Below are 6,284 nucleotides of genomic sequence, written 5' to 3'. Positions count from 1 at the left end.
GGTAGTGGAGGCTGGACTTTGAGGGAAATGTGAAGGGACAGCAGGTGATACGAACCAGGTCAGCTGAGAATCAGGTTAGGAGGGAAATTGATCAAGGGAGAAAGTTACCGGAATATCGTGACTGGTCCCTGTAGCATGGTAAGACCACGACACATGGGGGCATCTGGTCTAGTCAGATGCCTAGACCAGTGGTTCTTCTGTTTATTTTGAAAAACTTTTTTATTGCAGTAGAGTCAGTTTACAGTGTTGTGTTAGTTTCAGGTGTACAGCAGAGTGATTCAGTTATACATATATTCATTCTTTTTCAGATTTTCTCATCTAGGTTATCACAGAATATTGAGTAAAGTTCCCTGTGCTATACAGTACGTCCTTGTTGATTATCTGTCTTAGATATAGTGGTGTGCATATGTTAATCTCAAGGTCCTGATTTATCCCTCCCCTCCACGTTTCCCCTTTGGTAACCCTACATTTGTTTTCAGGATCTTTAAGTCTGTTTCTATTTTGTAAATAAGTTCATTTGTATCATTTTTAAAAATTAGATTCCACATATGAGTGATATCACATGGTATTTGCCTTTCTCTTTCTGACTTACTTCACTTACTATGATGATGTCTAGATCCATCCATGTTGTTGCAAATGGCATTATTTCATTCTTTTTTATGGCTGAGTCATATCGCATTGTGTACATGTACCACATCTTCTTTATCCATTCTCTGTCGATGGACGTTTAGGTTGTTTCCATGTCTCGGCTATTGTAAATAGTGCTGCAGTGAACATTGGGGCGCATGTATCTTTTCGAATTACGGTTTTCTCTGGATAAATGCCCAGGAGTGGGATTGCTGGATCATATGGTAACTCTCTTAGTTTTTCTAAGGAACCTCCATACTGTTCTCCATAGTGGCTGCACCAATTTACATTCCCACCAACAGTGCAGGAGGGTTCCCTTTTCTCCACGCCCTCTCCAGCATTTGTCATTTGTAGACTTTTTGATGATGGCCATTCTGACTGGTGTGAGGTGGTACCTCATTGTAGCTTTGATCTGCCTTTCTCTAATGATTAATGATGTTGAGCGTCCTTTCACATGCTTTTTGGCCACCTGTATGTCTTTGGAGAAATGTCTCTTTAGGTCTTCTGCCCATTTGCTTGATTGGGTTGTTTGTTTTTTTGATATAGAACTGCATGAGCTGTTTGTATATTTTGAAGATTAATCCCTTGTTGGTCGCTTCGTTTGCAGATATTTTCTCCCATTCTGTGGGATTTGGGGTTGTCACACAGGGTGGGGTGTTACCAGTGGCATCAAGTAGGTCGAGGCCAGGGATGCTTACATCCTACAGCAACATCCTGCCAAACCCTACAACACGCAGGACAGCTCCACTCAGCAAAGAATTATCCAACCCCAAGCGTGATGCGCTGAGGTTGAGAAATCCCAGGATAGGTTCAATAAGTGGCTTAAGAACAACATTCTTGGGGGCTTCCCTGGTGGCGCAGCAGTTCAGAACCCCCCTGCCAATGCAGGGGACACGGGTTCGAGCCCTGGTCCGGGAAGATCCCACATGCCGCGGAGCCGCTAAGCCCGCGCGCCACAACTACCGAGCCTGCACTCTAGAGCCCGCAAGCCACAACTACTGAGCCCTCGTGCCACAACTACTGAAGCCCGCGTGCCTAGGGCCTGCACTCCGCAACGAGAGAAGCCACCGCAATGAGAAGCCCACACACCGCAACGAAGAGCAGCCCCCGCTCACCACAAGAGAAAGCCCGCATGCAGCAATGAAGACCCAATGCAGCCAAAATAAATAAATGAATTTATTTAACAAAAGAGAACAACATTCTTCCTTGTGAGTGGCCTCAGAGTAGGAACTAAGTTGCCAGGACCCCACACTCTGAAAGCCCAGCAGATGTGTGAACAGAACGATCCCTACGCTGGAAGGGCCATGGGGAGTAAGAAATACGAGGGAGCAAATGCTCCAACCCATCATCCCCAGTGGTCACTTCGCCAGAGTGTGTGCTTATTAACCAATTACAGCAGAGATTTACAGAGTGGAATTACATTTTCATTGAAGTAGGACCAATACCGTTCCCTCCCAGGCCACCAGTGAACTCTGTGGGCTTTGATGTGACCGGAGACGAAGCCAGCTAATACAGCTTGGGTGTTAATGGGCACCTGGGATTTATACTTTAATTGTTTCCACGGCTCCCGGTGTCGCTGAGGTACTTGTCTTGGTACATGGACACCAACGGCATGCCATAACATTATACACGAGATTGTGAGGGTTTTTATAAATTATTATTTCCTCTGTAATTATAGGCAAGACGAGTTTATTATTTAGAAATCCTTGAAAACATTTTAATGGAAATGGCTAGCAGCCTTTCACTGATCTAGTCTCACAGTAGACCCTGGCAACCAAAGTGTTTCCAGCTATTGGATGAAGAAGGAGAGTCCCTGTTCTAAAGCAAATCATAAGTATTATTTAAAATTTTGGACTTGAGGGTTTGTTGGGTTTTTTTTTTTTGAAGATTTATGGCACAGTGGAAATGAGGTCAAGTAGAAGCACTAAAGAATCTAATTAGAAATGTCCTTGAATGCTCCCCAACGCTGTAAACCCCACATAGGTTGTCCCTGGAGGGCTTGGAGTCATTCGAGATAGCATGTACTTTTTTTGTTTTGTTTTGTTTCTTTAACTTCTAATAAGAAGGGGCTATGATCCGTTACCGTGTCTTCAGTGGGGAATGCTGGGGATCTAGACCGCAGAGTCAGAAAAGGGGAGAGGAGACAGATGAGGGCCTCTCATCTGGCCTGAGGCTGGCCTCAGCAAGAACATTCATTTATACAAAACATTTCCCGATCACCTTCTCTGTCTCAATGCAGTACAGGCGGCTGGGAACTCAGAGGTGAGCAAGATGCCGTCTGTGCTCTCAGAAATCTCCTGGATGAATGCAACAAACAAAGGGACTAAACAAACAAAACAAAACAGCACAGTTGCTTAAAAAACTAGAGAAGTATGTGCAGGATTCAGTGGAACCCATAGGCAGGAATGCTGGACTTTCCCTAGAGAGTTCACTGGAAGACTTTTCCCAGGATGTGGGCCTTGAAGGATGTGTAGGAGTTCTCCTTGGTGGACCTGGGCGGTGTGGTGGTGGTGTGTGTGTGTGTGGAGGGGGAGGGGGTGGGAAGGAGGCTCCAGGGAAGGAAAACAGCCTGTGCCCAAACACGAACATCAGTGAGGATAGTTCACCAGAGCTCAGTGATGTTCAAGTATTCTTCAGTACCAAGAGGGCCAATCGGGCATGTGAGCTATGGCAGAGGAGAGGCCAGGAAGCAGTTCGATTTGGAAGTCAGGTGCCTGAGTTGGGAGATCTTCTCCTGCCCCTTGAAGCTCACACTAGGGCCCCACCAATCAAGGTCCAGCTAACATGGACGATGGAAGTTTCAGGGTTTCAGCCCCTGGCTGGGCTTCCTGTGGAGTTCCAGGATGATGGTGCCGGTACTACTGAGGAGGGAATTCGGGAGAGGGACAGGGAGGATGCCTGGATTCTGGGAGGCTTGGCTGGCAGCAGGGGATGGGAGAGGGTGCTTCCTGCCCTTCCTTCTGTTGCTGAATTCCATTGTCAACGAATAGTTCAAACAGTAACAGCTATCACGACTGTGATTGCTACTACCACCAGGTATCGTGTGCCTAGGGTGCTAGGTATTTTTCCATATTACTTTTACAACATATAACAACCCTGCGTGGTCTGGTATCTTTAGAGATTAGCCTTCCTTCCAGCTCCGCAGTAAAGAATTGTCAGCTGGTATTTACTAAATTAATTCCTCCTCCTACTTACCCCATCCACAGAGTTGCCTACACGAGAAGCAGTTTGATGCAAATCAAGGCGAGCAGTTAGAGTTAGAGCTCAGTGGCTTTCAATGTGAGGCCCACACGAGGAAAAACAATCTTTTCTCTCTGCACTATGTGTGGCTTCTCTCTTGGGTTTACATTCCCATGGGCCAGACACCCTCCAGAGCAAGTGTAAGCAAGAGAGATAGATTGACTGCCAGTTGCTTTGAGGATTCCCCCAGGGCATCCCAAAGTAAATCTTGCATATGCCACATGTATCAGTTAGCTTTTGCTGTGTAACAAGTCGCCCCCAAAATGTAGCAGCTTAAAGCAGCAATCATTATAATCGCTTACATATCTGTCTGTAGGCTGAGGATCAGCTGATCCAGGCTGGATTTGGCTCTAGGCTAGGGACTGGGTTCCTATCTACTCGATGTGGCTCTCATTTTTTTGGACTAGTGGTCCTCTGGGAGTATTCTCCTCGTGGTGAAAGGCAGGAGTGTAAAAAGGCAGATCTGGCAATGCAAGAGCATTTCTGTCCCCTGCCTGTCTGTCTGCTCGTAACACACTGCAAAGCAGGTTCCACAGCCAAGTTCATGGTGAGGCTCAGGTGGCTGAATGGCTTCTTATCCACTTAGGTCAGGTCTGACTGAGGCACTGGGTGGAGTCTGCAGCTGGGGGGTTGTATCAGCGAGCCCTTTGCCACACAATCCAAGGCAGGGGCTGTAACTTTACCTGCCTTAGGCTGGGACAGAGCTTCAGCAGTTTGTATTTTCCGGCTTAAGAAACACACCTTGTGGCTCTTTCTTTGAAAGGGGCCTGGAGCAGACTTTTGCAAAATAAGTTGCTTTTATAGATGACTCTAACTCTTGTGCATTTGAAAAATAAATGTGCACTAAAAGTAATTAACACGTGTTGGTTCATGAATAATACACTATTTTACAACTATTTGCGGAGCATAATGAGATAAGCTACTAAATTGACAATGAGTGCTCTATTATGTGATTGCCAACTGTTTTATAAGATATTGAACATATTCATTTCTTCTGCCATCATGTGTATTATCAAGCTATTGCTTTTTAATAAATTAATTTTCCAGACATCTCTGGGGGGTCTTTGTTTGAAATCTGGCTGAGGGCAAAAATAAAATTAATTGTATGGTCTGCATGGAACTACCAGCGTTTGCTGGATTACAAATAAGTGTTGCCATTGGCAGCCCCCAAAGGAAACACTGCGTGTGGCATGCAAGGGTGAAGGGAGATACCTCTTCAGCGAAGGACAGTGTGAAAAGATCCGATGGTGCTTCGAAAATAAGGTTTCTTCCCCCATGAAGGTCTTTGGGGGCTGGGCAGATATCTCTGAGCAGTTTCTTAAAATATTTAATGAAAGCAAAATTTAGCATTCAATCCTATTCTGTTTTGCATACTTATTTTAAAATCTGCTTGGGTACTGTTTTTGAAATGTCACTGTTACTTTGTTGAGGAGTTTTATTGGCATCCCATCCCTTCCAGTGAGGCAAAGCTGGGTCCTCTCTCCTCTGATCCCACAGTATCTGCACTTACCTTCATCAAAGCATTCATTGTGTGTACCTTCTTTATTACACTGCCCCAGCTGCATAGCTCTGGGAGAAGATATGCACACTGGATCTCTGTAAACGGGACCCTTAGGGCCATTACATGAAGTCAAATGTGGTGTTGCCCCTGTAGTTGTGCAAGGGTCTTAGATGATCAATTTTTGGACCTGCTTCCAGTCCCTCATTGGGCTCTAGGGCTAACACAATGTATTTCCCTCTCCATGTTTCAGGGTATTAAACAGGAACCATGGTAGGAGGTGCTTAACAACGGTTTGTTGAGTGAATAAATGACCCATCCTATGAATTGATTTCCCATTATTTAGGCAAAGGTCCTTCTTCATTGCATGAAAACCCTACCTGGGTAGTTCATTAAGAATGGCCTGTCCTTGTGGTAACGCTTTTCCAACTGTTATTGAACTAGAGTATTATTTCTGGGATTTCTGCCATGTCTAATCCTATCAAATACAGGGGTCAGTGTGGAGGGAAAGCTTGGCTGCATGATCATCAAGAACAAATAACTACAGACACATTTATCTGGATATTTTGTTTTTTTATTTGTCTGATTTTTGCCAAACCTCACACATGGTCCTGTGCCATGGGTGCCAGGCAGGGAAGGCTTGAGCCCCAAACCTCCATCTGTTGATAAAATTGGGTTAAGAGGTTTCTAAGAGCTTTCTCAGTTAACTCCTCCATGATCTAGACTGGATACTGGACGGTATCAGGACCCCAACTTTCTTTCTTTGTATATTAGGGATTTTGTCCAGTCCATTAAGGAACATCGAAATTCTGGAATATTATGCAGGTGTTACCAAAGTAGAGTTAAGACCATGGAAATGTTCTTGTACAAAGTTTGTACACATGGAAGAGCTTAAGTGTTAGAGCAGGAAGCAAACGTG

The sequence above is a fragment of the Pseudorca crassidens genome, chromosome 20 (genome assembly GCF_039906515.1).
Source record: "Pseudorca crassidens isolate mPseCra1 chromosome 20, mPseCra1.hap1, whole genome shotgun sequence".
Lineage (NCBI taxonomy): Eukaryota > Metazoa > Chordata > Mammalia > Artiodactyla > Delphinidae > Pseudorca > Pseudorca crassidens.
The sequence above is the reverse complement of the archived record's forward strand: the minus strand, read 5'-3'. Positions refer to the sequence as shown.